The sequence below is a fragment of the Solanum pennellii genome, chromosome 2 (assembly GCF_001406875.1).
Source record: "Solanum pennellii chromosome 2, SPENNV200".
Classification (NCBI taxonomy): Eukaryota; Viridiplantae; Streptophyta; class Magnoliopsida; order Solanales; family Solanaceae; genus Solanum; species Solanum pennellii.
Genome location: NC_028638.1, coordinates 36,495,719 through 36,509,904, shown reverse-complemented (window position 1 = coordinate 36,509,904; position 14,186 = coordinate 36,495,719).

Genomic DNA, 14,186 nt, shown 5'->3' with positions numbered 1-14,186 from the left:
GACGGTCCGTCACGATGGTCGTCGCAACCTCCCCAAAGTCCAGGTGGACTGTGACGGCCCGTCACGCCTGTGACGGTCCGTCCTGCACCTCCGTCCTGACGGTCAGAGACTCGTTTCCCGTACCAATTTCTCAAGAGTTGAAGTGTTTTGCAACGGGAGCTTACGACGGCTCGTCGTGGATGTGACGGCACGTCCTGCAGGTCCGTCACCGATTACAGAGAGTCGATTTTCAGTACCCAATTTCAGAATTTCTAAGTATGCTGAAACGAGACATCTGTGACGGGCCGTCGTGCCTATGACGGTCCGTCGTGATGTCCGTAATCTTAGCCAGTTTTTCCAGAAATAAATCTGCTGCTCAAAACGACTAAACAGGTCGTTACATACAGTTTGTTATTCAGTTAGATAGCTAGTCACCTTTATATAAAGCATTGTAAAACATCTTTTTCAGTTAAGTTGTATAGTGATAATTCAATCAATACAGAATTTCTTCTTCTCTCTCAAACAGTTCTTCTTCAGCTTGATTAGAATTGTTAGTTTTAACATTTTGCACTGTAGTTCTCTTTCCTTGACAGTATTCTAATCCCAAACAGGGTGCAAAAACAAAGATAAACAATAAACCTTGATTGTTACAGCCCAAACATGAAAAAATGGCACAACATGACATGTTATAGTTAAAATTGGCAATAAATAGCCTACTTATAATTTTTTAGCAAAAAAGAATTTCTTAAAATTAATTTGACATTTATCAGCCATGTTCTCTTTTGCTTGTTGTTTTGTTTTCTTTAAAAACCTATTTTATTCAATGATTTTTTAAAATTTTACATATAGCAAATAAAAAATTCACATTTGTATGCTATAGCAAAGTTTGCATAATTGCGCTCCATAGCAAACATAGAAGCTGTATAATTCGCTATACATATACAGTTGAAGCAAATTGTATAAAACGAAGTGCATAAAATAAGAAAGAGAAAGACATTTGGGCAGAGAACTGTATAAAAACGAAATATATAAAACGAATTGTATTATTATAAGTGTATAGAACGATTATATACAATTTGAATTTGTATAAAATGAGAAAGAGAGAAAGACAAAAGAGACTTGACAAGGAATATACAATTGAATCGAATTGTATAAAACAAGAAAGAGAGAAATTAGATACAATTTAAAAATTGTATAAAACGAGAAAGAGAGAAAGGAAAAAGAAACTGGGCAGGGGAGTATTTTCATTGTATAATTATAAGTGTATAGGACGAAAATATATGTACTTGCATGCGTATATACAATTTTCTCACGCTTTATACAAACAGAAACGCAATTTATACATTTCGCTTCTGTTTGTATAAGTGAGAAAGGTGACGTGGCGAGCGAGATCTGGAAGAGGGGAGAGAGGGGAACAAAAATATATGTATTTATACAATTTTCTCTGCTTTATACAATTAGAAACAATTTTTATACACTTGTGTTTGTATAAAAAGTGAGGAAGCAAGCGACAGATTGGAGGAGAGTGACGAGCGAGATATTTGGGAGAGAAGCGCCTGGCAAGTTTTTGCAAACGTTTGCTATGGAGCACAATTAAATCAAACACTAGCTACTCCATTTATTTTAGGTTATTAGTTTGCTATTATATACAATTTTTCCTTTTTAAAATCATTTTTCAAGAAGCGTTTTTTCATATATTTCTTTATTTACTGAAAAGTAAAAATTGTTTTTTCTCTTCTTATTTTAAACAAGTTCTTTGGCAATACCAACTCTTTCAAACTTTTTTTTTATTTATTTTTTTATGATATTTTCATACATGCATATACTCTATTTTGTCTAAATTTTCTCCTTCTCAGCTACATTCAACCTGTGTATGAAGATATGCTAAATCTTTTTTTATTATTTTTACTATATTTAATTCATCATATATATTTTGTAAATAAAAATTTAATTATTTTATTGTTCCTATTTTCTCTCTTCTTATTATTTGCAACTGTTTTAAAGAAAAGTTCTCTTTTTTTTTTCTAAATTCTTTCTTACAATAGTTTTCCTTTTCCTCTCTCCAAATCTCTTTTATTTCTTATTTTCCTCTATCACGACGTATTTCAAACTTTAAATAAAAAGTGGAAGTACCACGAAGAAGAAAGGGGAAGAAACTGTGTACCCCATTTCAATGAGTTATTTGAGACATTCATATAAGGTGTGTAGACATATTAGCTATATATATATATATACATATCAAAAGTGTATATATTCAGAATACAATTTAATGGTGTATACATATCTAAACTACATAAATTACAATTTAGTGGCGTATACATACCAGAAGTATATACATTTTATAACTGTACAATATACAAAGTAATGATGTATATATAATAGAACTACACAAATACAATTTAACTATGTATACATCAAATACAACATAAATATGTATACATCAAATACAACTTAAATAGGTATACATATCAGAATTATACAAATATAATTTAATGATGTATACATATAAGAATTGTACAAATATAATTTAATGTTGTATACATATTAGAATCGTACAATTTCAAATTAACAGTGTATACATATGAATATGCTTCATATTATTATCTACCCATTTTCTTTTACATTTCAATGAGATTAACAAAGTGATGTCGATTTTGTGTTGTATTATAAGAGAGAGAAATACGAATAGAATAATTTTTTTATGAAAACAAAAATGTGACTATTCAATACACATTAATAAAGGGGTAAAAATAATATTATCATTGTCTAAATGTAGTTGCATTTCTTTTAAGGGGTAATTGTATATAATAGCAAACTAATAACCTAAAATAAATGGAGTAGCTACTGTTTGATTTAATTGTGTCTCATAGCAAACGTTTGCCAAAGTTTGTCAGTCGCCTCTCTCCCAAAACTTTCGCTCGCCACTCTTCCATTCTCGCTCGCCACTCTTTCTCTGCTCGCCTCTCTCGCTTTATACAACGAAAGTGTATAAATTGTGTTCTTATTTAGTATAAAGAGAGAGAAAATTGTATATACGCATGCAAAAACATATATCTTCGTGCTATACACTTAATTATACAATTTACAAACATTTTACTTCGATTCAATTGTATACAATTAATACAAATTTTATACAAATATTGCAGCGAAAAAGGCCAGCAAATTATACAATTCCAGTGAAATACAATTTTCTCTCGCTTTATACAACAGAAGTGTATAAATTGTGTTTCTGTTTTTGTATACAGCGAGAGAAAAACATATATCTTCTTCCTATACACTTATAATTATACAATATACAAACATTTTACCTTGATTCAATTGTATGCAAAGCGAATTTTATTCACATATTGCAGCGAAATAGGCCAGCGAATTATACAATTGTGCATTATACAATTACAGTGAAATAGACCAGCGAATTATACAATTGCAGCGAAATAGGCCATCTAATTATACAATTTAGGCCAGCAAATCATACAATTATATATGTATAGCGAGGCCAATGAATTATACAATTTAGGTCAGCGAATTATACAGTTGTATATGTCTAGCGAATTATACAGTTATATGTTTGCTATGGACTGCAGTATGCCAACTTTGTTATAGCATACAAATATGAATTTTTTGTTTGTTATATGTGAAAGTTAGTCCTTCTTTTAAATTGATTAATTAATTAATGTTATTTGACAAAAAAAAAAATCCTTACGAAAAGGTGCATCCATTATTAGTGGCTAAGTAGTGCCAATTAATTGAGGTCTTTCGGTTGCTAACTGTTTTTTGGCTACTTAGTACCAATATTATCTATGGATTGTACCTTTTTGTCAATTCCTCAAATAGTAGGAGGAATTATGTACGCCATTTTTGAATGGCGTAATAGGTCACAAGGCCCATATATATATATATATATATTTTTTGAGTCTCATAATTCGAGGTTTTATATTAATTAATTGAAATAATTGTCTATATAAGGTTTTAAATTGTTTAATTATGCAACATAACATGTGCACTGTATATGACAGATAAAAATAGAATTGAATCAAATTTTAGAATTAAAATGAGCTACTTCTAGTTTGACTAGTATGACAAAAATGGTTAATCATTGTTTTTTTACTTTAGGTTGGCATATGCATAAGATTATTACTAAGAAGGTCGCTATTAGTGAACACAAAAGCTCTTGAATCTTTTTCAGGTCATTAATGATGATTGCGACTCAAATAGCATGAATACAATAAGTTTAGCAAATTTAGATTCAACACAATATCTACATAAATTCCTAAAGAAAACACAAATCTACAAACTTAAAGATGCCTAATTTCAAAACAAGAACCTAATTTTACCCAAAACTACTACTACTAGAAATTGCTATATATATATTTGAAACTAGAAGTTCTATACTTGGAATTAGTCAATCCCATGAAATCTTCAAGGAAACTAAACTTTCCACATACAAAGCCTTATTTACACTTATAAAATTTGGCACTTGTGTAGATTATTTTCATTTTTCCGCAGATCATACTCAATAAAAAAATCCTCATACATTCTCCATAGTATGTTCCCATAAGGTCATACTAATGGCAGGATAGTATCCTGTCATAAAGACCAATCCACTACATGAAAACACTCGAAAATCAAAATAGTTAGTAAAGAGTCCTGGGATATTATTAGGTACACAACTTTTGAATCAGCTCTAATTGATGCTTCCGTTGACACAATTTTAAATTGGCGTGCTCTTCCTTCAGCTTCAGGATAAAGAGTAACAAAGATAATTTTTTGACGACTAATATCAATAGATGATTTATGTAGATGGGACTTGATGAAGTCAGGGTCATCGATACAACATTGCCATGATTTGCAACAACTTTTGAATCGTGAAAGAGATTTCACAGGATGGTGTAGACAATATCTTCGGGCAAATTGCAAATTTTTGAGCGGCCATCCATTGTGTATAACATGGGGATGCTGCTAGTTTTTTTTTTTTTGACCTAATTTAACAGGCAACTCTCCAAGCAGTTGAAGGTAATTAGTTGGACTCTTCGATCTACCTTTATTATATATTCTACTTAAAGTATGAGATTGTTTACCAAAAATACAAACTGTTCATATATATATACCAAGGTATATTACATGTGGAAAACCCCAAATTTCCTTGCTATTGAAAAATATTAAATTAACGTTTGATTTTGGGGAAAAGGGTAGCCTCAACTTTGATTTATTGGTTAACTATACCCCATCGTTATTTACTAATTTCACCATTTATATCTCTCAATTGGATGAAAAATCCAAATTAACTAAAATTACTCAATTTTACTTAAATTATTCAATTTTACATAAAGTACACAATTTTAATCTGACCCAACCCGCCTAACTATATAAACCCATTTTTATTCATCTTTTAACCATAGCATCTTGCCTATTTTTGTTCATCTTTTTTGTAAGTTTATTGCATTGATATGGAAAAGGAAAACCTTGGGCTCCACTGCGGCTTGATGCTAATAGATCATGCCTGTTAGATGCTCTTTGGACTCCTTATGATCTGTTATTAAACTTCCATTTTTGTTCGATTCGTGAAGATGGTAACTTGAAAAGTTTTGAGTTACAAGTCGAAAGTTTTAAGATCCAATAATTCAAAATTAATGAAGAGGATTAACAAAAGTTCATTTTTCTCCTTCTAATGAAATTTACAATATTTCTTGTTTTGATTTTCTCTTCATATTTTTCCGGAGAATCTTTTTTTTTTTTCTGAATGATGTATGAATCTTGAGCTCTATATTGTACCGGAGGGGTTAAACTTTCTGGCTTCGGGTACGAACCACGAGATAAAAGATGAACAAAAATGGATTATATAATTAGGAGGATCGAGTTAAAATTGGGTAATTTAAATAAAATTATGTTATTTTAATTGATTTGGACTTTTCATCCAATTGAGGAATATAAATGGTGAAATTAGTAACGACAAAGTATTATTGAGGAACATAAATGGTGAAATTAGTAACGACAAGAGTATTAATAACTTTGTTTTAACGGTAGGAATCTATCAAAATTAAACATTTCCCTACTCCATAAGGATCCTTATTGCAAGCTCCCTCCTTCTGAGTGATTTTTCCCATCAAAATCTTTTATGTCTTTTAATTGACGATACCAAGCCTTTCTTCTATGAAAACTTTTGACTGACTTGAATTCCGCATATATATCAAAAGATCGACGAGCCATTTATAAATTTTGATAGTTGAAAGTAGGTAGAGTCTCCTAGGATGAAAATCCATATATTGGCCTGTGGGGTTGGATAACGGTGTCATCTAACATTTTGTTGAGAATTAACAAAGTTGGATAAGGTTTTTGCTTCTTTGAAAAATCATGTTATGTGGAAATTTTTAGATATATACATGAGTAAAATATATTGTTTGATTTGATGTAGTGAATGATATTGCTTTTATTTTAGTTAGAGGTCTCGATTTTAAGTTTAGATATAGAAAAATCCTGGATATAGAGAGGTTCCTCCAAATGAATCATATGTGATATAAATCATAACTGATCGAGTTTCAATGTACATATAGAATATTTAATGGAAATAAAATAAAAATAAAAGGGTCGTGTGTTCACATTTCAGTGGCAATCAATGTGCAACTTTTTGAGAAAATGATCAAAATGGTCCTTCATGTATAAAGGTTGTTTTACATTGATCCTTAATATATTCCTCATGATCTAAATGGTCCTTAATGTATTATAAAGGAAGATCAATTTGATCCTTTGACCTAAAACTAACAGATACATCAAAAAAATCAGGTTAACTTTAAGCTGGGTAAAACGCTCAAGTTTTCCCTTTTCCCTTCAGTCTCCATTTTTCGGATTTGTTTCAGAAGAGCTCGTGGATATTATTTTTTTGCTCCTCAACCATTGAAGTAAACTTTCATCTACTCATTTAACACAGATTTCACTACAAAATGTCGATAAAAATGAAGTTTTTCTCTTTTTAGTTCATCTCTGAATCCCCAATTGTTATTCCAATTCAAAGATGATAAGTGATTTTTAATAAGAAGTGATTTTGTAAGTCTTTCATTGTCGTGTATAAAAAATTGATTGTTTTTAAGATACATACAGAAGATTTAATCAAGGCCCTATTAGAAGGTGACGAAATTGATTCACGATCAATGCCTTTGATTCCAAAACTAGTAAAGAAAAGGAGAGAAACTGAAAGTATATTGAAAGTATTTGAAAATAGACAGTAGCATCATGCGATAACATTAGTTGAAAGGAAGATTAAGACACAATCGATATCTCTAAATTAGAAATGAGCTTGAAAAAGAGAACGAAAAGGTGAAAAAAATGAAGAGCAAATTGGTTAATGTCAAAAGTAGAGAGAATGTGTGTTGGTATATTATCTTGTACGACGTTACTTTAAATTTGATATCTAAATTGAGGTTTGATCTTTTGAATCATGGTGCAAGTCAGTTTCCATAGATGTGTAATCTTTAGTGTATGTAATTTGTATAGACAATTTCTTTTATAAAAAATATGGTGCTTTAGCTCTTATAATTGAAGTGCAGAATTTACATTAAAAATTTGGTCCTTTGTAATTGTAGAATCTGGTGCATATTTTATTGAGAATTCCTGGTGCATCAACATTGAGAATTCTAATGTAAATTGAGTATATGTGCTTACAATCAATGGAAAAATTTGGTGCATTGAAACACTAAATTAGCACATCTGGTGCACTTTTAATGAGCACACTCATGTTTAGTGAAGTTAGGAATGGATATGATGTACGTAGATCTTATTCTTACCTTATGATGATAGAGATAGTTTCTGATAGACTCTAGGCTTTAAAAATTTACTTCAAAGTAGATACATCTAGTGAAATATCTATGATAACATGGAAGTGATACAATTTTTGGAGATATGTTCGCTACCAAAACAGTTTACGTAGCTCTGGTGCTTATCAAGGATTGGGACCATTTGTCTAACTCCAAGATTCTTATTTCATTTTTTATATGATCATATCTTTCTCATATCAATCAAGGCTTTTTTTGCGTTTGAAATAAGGGGACAAGAAGTAAGAGCATAGATACTTTAGATTCAACATCGCAACTTATCAAAGTCATATTACATGAGTTGATTCAAAAATATTAATAAAAGCAACAAAAGAAATACTAAAGTTAATTTTTAATATCTTCACTTCAACCAGCTACTAGCATGAAACCAACAAAATATCTTTACTTCAACCAGCTAGCGACAAAAACTCATAAAATTCTTCACTTCAATCAGCTATCAAATAATCAACAAAAACATGGCCACTTCAAAATAACAATCCATCTGAAACTGTAATTACGTGGATTCAAGTACAGATTTACACATATAACCTTGTATCTTCTGCCACAAAGGATTTTTCTATGGAATAATTGTATATAATAACAAACTAATAATCTAAAATAAATGGAGTAGCTACGGTTTGATTTAATTGTGCTCCATAGCAAACGTTTTCCAAAGTTTGTCAGTCACCTCTCTCCCAAAATTCTCGCTCGCCACTCTCCCAAAATTCTCGCTCGCCACTGTTCCTCTGCTCGCCTCTCTCGCTTTATACACAGAAGTGTATAAATTGTGTTTCTGTTTTGTATAAAGCGAGAGAAAATTATATATACACATGCAAAAACATATATCTTCGTCCTATACACTTAATTATACAATTTACAAATATTTTACTTCGATTCAATTGTAGACAAATGCAAATTTTATACAAAAATTGTAGTGAAAAAGGCCAACGAATTATACATTTGCGAATTGTACGATTGCAGTGAAATACAATTTTCTATCGCTTTATAGAACAGAAGTGTATAAATTATGTTTCTATATTTGTATAAAGTGAGAGAAAAACATATATCTTCTTCCTATACACTTATAATTATACAAATATACAAACATTTTACTTCGATTCAATTGTATGCAAAGCAAATTTTATACAAATATTGCAGCGAATTATACAATTACAGTGAAATAGGCTAGCGAATTATACAATTGCAGCAAAATAGGCCAGCAAATTATACAATTTTGGCCAGCGAATCATACAATTGTATATGTATAGCGAGGCCAGTGAATTATACAATTTAGGCCAGCGAATTATACAATTGTATATGTATAGCGAATTATACAGTTATATGTTTGCTATGGAGCGCAATTATGCAAACTTTGCTATAGCATATAAATATGAATTTTTTGTTTGTTATATGTGAAAGTTGCTCATTTTCTAATTAATCATGAGAAGAGAATTTGGAATGAGTTTGTATTTTCTTTTAACATGGAATGCTGCGAGGTTTTTTCTTCTTTTTTTCTTTTTTGGTGGTTTGCTACGTTAATGATGTCTACGAAGCTAATACAATTTAAACCTAATCCAATAGGTAACTCTCCAAGTAGTTGAATGTAAGTTGGAGTCTTCAATCTACTTTTATTACATTCTACTAAAATTATGAGATTGTTTCCCAAAAACACAAAGTTTATATATATGATGAATACTTTGTGTTTTTGGTAAACAACCTCATAATTTTAGTAGAACTACTTGGAGAGTTACCTGTTGGATTAGGTTTAAATTGTATTAGCTTCGTAGACATCATTAATGTAGCAAACCACCAAAAAAGAAAAAAAAACCTAGCAGCATTCCATGTTAAAAGAAAATACGAACTCATTCCAAATTCTCTTCTCATGATTAATTAGAAAATGGGCAACTTTCACGTATAACAAATAAAAATTCATATTTATATGTTATAGCAAAGTTTGCATAATTGCGCTCCATAGCAAATATATAACTGTATAATTCGCTATACATATACAATTGTATAATTCGCTGGCCTAAATTGTATAATTCGCTGGCCTCACTATACATATACAATTGTATAATTCGCTGGCCTAAATTGTATAATTCGCTGGCCTCACTATACATATACAATTGTATGATTCACTGGTCTATTTCGCTGCAATTGTATAATTCGCTGGCCTATTTCACTGCAATTGTATAATGCACAATTGTATAATTCGCTGGTCTATTTCGCTGCAATATCTGTATAAAATTTGTTTTGCATACAATTGAAACGAAGTAAAATATTTGTATATTGTATAATCATAAGTGTATAGTAAGAAGATATATGTTTTTCTCTCGCTTTATACAAAAACAAAAACATAATTTATACACTTCTGTTGTACAAAGCGAGAGAAAATTGTATTTCACTACAATTGTATAATTCACAATTGTATAATTCGCTGGCCTTTTTCGCTGTAATATTTGTATAAAATTAAATCGAAGTAAAATATTTGTAAATTGTATAATTAAGTGTATAGCACGAGGATATAAGTTTTTGCATGTGTATATACAATTTTCTCTCGCTTTACAAAAAAGAAACACAATTTATACACTTCTATTGTATAAAGCGAGAGAGGCGAGCAGAGGGAGAGTGGCGAGCGAGAATCGGAGAGAGGCGGCTGGCGAACTTTGGTAAACGTTTGATATGGGGTACAATTAAATCAAACAGTAGCTACTCCATTTATTTTAGGTTATTAGTTTGCTATTTTACACAAATATCCCTTCTTTTAATTACGATGCTAATGGTTACTGTTTTCTTAATGGAATTAAATAAGCAAAGACTAAAAAAATGAAAAATAAAATAAGTAAAAAGGGAGACTAAAAAAATAACGTTGAAATAAATTTTAGAAAAACGTAGAATTATAAAAGAGAATTTCTCAAGGAAAAAATTAATACAAATAATTATTTCAAATATACTTATTACATAACCATTTATCCTCCATTATAATAATTTTAAAAATTTACTTAACTTTTACTCTTACACTTTAATTATATAAAAATATTATTTATTGTTAATAATTATTAATATTCATATTATATGTGAACAATTTTTTTATATTTACCTTATATAGAAAAAAAAATCAAGAGTCTAATTATAAGTTTCTATTAAATATTATAAGATTTTTTTTAATCTTAACATAAAACTTTTTATCATTCATTTATAATTGTTCATTTATTATTTATTTTATTATGTATTTTAACAACAATATATTTATTTTATGTTAATTCTATGTCACTAAAAATCAATTTACCGAACTAAAATCATGTACCACCTATTTCCTCTCAAAGAATCAACATATAGAGAGAAAACGTTAAATTTAGGGTGTGTTTGGTTGAAGGAAAATATTTTCCTAGAAAATATTTTCCTGGAAAACAAGTAGATTTTGGACTTATTTTCTCATGTTTGGTTGGTGAGTAGAAAATATTTTCCGAAAATAATTTTTACTGTTTGATTTATGAATGAAAAATACTTTTGAGAGACATCTTTTATTTTTATTAGAGTAGAAAATAATTTATGAAATTGAAAATATTTTTTTAATAATTTTTATTTGGGGTGGGGAGGGGGTAGGAGTGAAAAAATAAAAATTTAAATNGGTGGGTGGGGGTCAGGGATCAGGTAAAACAAATAAAATTTTAAACTTGATTTTTTAAAAAAAAATTGCTGTTTTTTTCAAAAGAATGTAATTTAAAATTTGGAGGAGAGTTTTGGAAAATATTTTTCTTAATTTTTGAAGGGAAGTGATTTTTCTTAATTTTGAGGAAAATGAGTTGATTTGGAAAACATTTTCCAAAACTTTTGTCCCAACCAAACATGAGAAAATTGGAAAACATTTTCCAGAAAATGTTTCTTTCATACCAAACACACTCTGAATGTACAAATATTGAAATACTTTTTTAAGTCTTCAAATAATAGGTAGCTTATCTATTACAAATATTTTTTCATATTTCTAAGACTGTTTTTCGAATTTGTTACTATTTTAATTCTTTTGATATTTGTTAAAAAATTTAAAAGACTAAAAATCTCACTTTAATTTTTTAATAAAATATCAAAGTTAGACCATATTTAATTTTGAGAATTCATTCAAATGGATAATAAAGTCATAAATTCTTAATTATATATTATAACTAACATAAAAGCATAGATACTATTCAACTAGAAAAAAGTATAGGTATTTGACCGTACTGCTAATTTAAGGATATTTATTTTTTGATAAAATCAATTCATGAATTGAGTTGAAAAATGATAAAATTTATTAGCTAATCTATTTGGATTTGAAAATTTAAAAAAAAATTATACACCGCGTGTAGCGCGGCTAAGCTAGCGTTTGGTTATAGATTTTCAAATATTCTTGACAAATATTATTTGGGTGAAAATCTGGGTGAAATTTCACCATGTGTTTGGCCATAGTATTTGGGAAACATATTTCACTTTTTTAGAAAAATATGATTTATAGCCATAAGTTTTAAAAATATCAAAACTAACCATAAGTTTGTATTACAAGTCAATTGGTCTTTGTTACAACAATAACAAATAGTGTCCATGACACTAGAACAATGTGGTAATTTTGAGTGAGTGCAACAAGCATCATTTCATACATCGTGAAGTAGACAAAACACATGACTTTGTTATCTTGAGTCGATCATTCATTATTTTCATCAATAATCATATTATCATTTCACATTCATCGAATATTTCATCACTACTTTGGAATTAATGTAAAAAAATTATGTAATACAACGTAAGCAACAACTATAGAGGATGTTTTGTAAAAGATAAAAATTTGGGGTAAATTTTAATTTTTAAAAGATCTCAAATAATGAGATTTAACCCAAATACTAGAAAAAATTAGTACTTAGGAATTTAGGATATTTGCTAAAATATTTGCCAAATAATGTCAAAATTTATGAACAAATACTATTTGCCAATTTTTTTCCGAATATTATTTGGAAAATCTATGGTCAAACATGCCCTAAGTTTACTAGTTAAAAAAGAAAGAAACAAAAAAGGGAACATGTGTTCACAATTCAGTGGCAATCAATTAATTATTTATATATCCAGTAAGCTATTGACTAAATACTTGCAGTATGATGTGGATATTCACAAGTGGTTCATCACAAATTAAGACAAGGGAATAATTTTGTTAGATATAGTTGACTCTCTAAATAGCAAACATTGACATTAATTATTGGACAAAACTACATTGACACACACTAAGAAAAAGTATTTCTATCAAAATCAAGTTGAAGTCTTGTATAGATCAACAATAAAGTAAAAAGGGCAACTCTTAACTGCACCAAAATAAATTATAATTGATTGACAAAGAAATTTAAGGACAATTACCTTAAGATCTTGTCATTTTCTTCAAGGAAAAACTAATGCAATAGTGCAAACACAAATTATAAAAATACAATATACAATTTGTATTTATAAAAGCAAGAGAGATATTTGATATACAAATACAAATATTTTAACTCGATTTAATTGTATAAAAATTCAAATTTAATATCGATATACAAACACAATCATTGATACATATACATTATAGTTACATATATACAATTATCTAACTGATATATATATACAGCTCATCTCTCTCCATTTTCTGACCTCTCTCGCTTACCTCTCTCCTCTCTCTCCTAATCTCGCTCGCAACTCTAGGCTAACACAAAAAACATAAAGATATACAAACACAATTTTCATAGACATAGATGTCCGATTTATAAATCGTCGCGATTTATACAAAGCGTTGTAATTTATACAAATCACTGTAATTTATACAAATATGATGCTCAATAGGGAAACTGTAGTTATATTCGCTATGGAGCGTAAATAGCAAAACTGTAGTTATAGAGTGTTAATATGATTTTTAATTTTTTATGTTTGCTATTCTTAAAATTTTTAAAATTATATGACTTAAATAATTAAAGTCCAAATTGTGTTGGGGTCAATCTGTTAAGTTGACTAGACGAGCCCAACTCATGCTCTTTAAGTCAAAGATCCTCAAAATTTACTTGGAGATTAAAATATCCCAAAACTCTAGCTCACACCTATATAAAGTGGTTTTCATAAGTCTAGAAAGAAAGACATAGGAAGAACAACAAGAAGAAAAATATATAGAAAAGCTTTGTTCCTCAGTGGTAAGTAAGTTCTCATATCTCCATGATTGTGATCAAATCATAACTGTACATTCGCGGTAAAGTTTCAATAAGTATTTCACCGATTTCAAAAACAAAGGCAAAGCTCTTGAGTTGATGACCGTGAAGAGAAAAATTAGGAGATTACGTCTTTGTAATTACATTTTTATAAAGATTGTGATATTCACATAAATTATTGAAAATATAAATATCATGTTTATCTCTATAT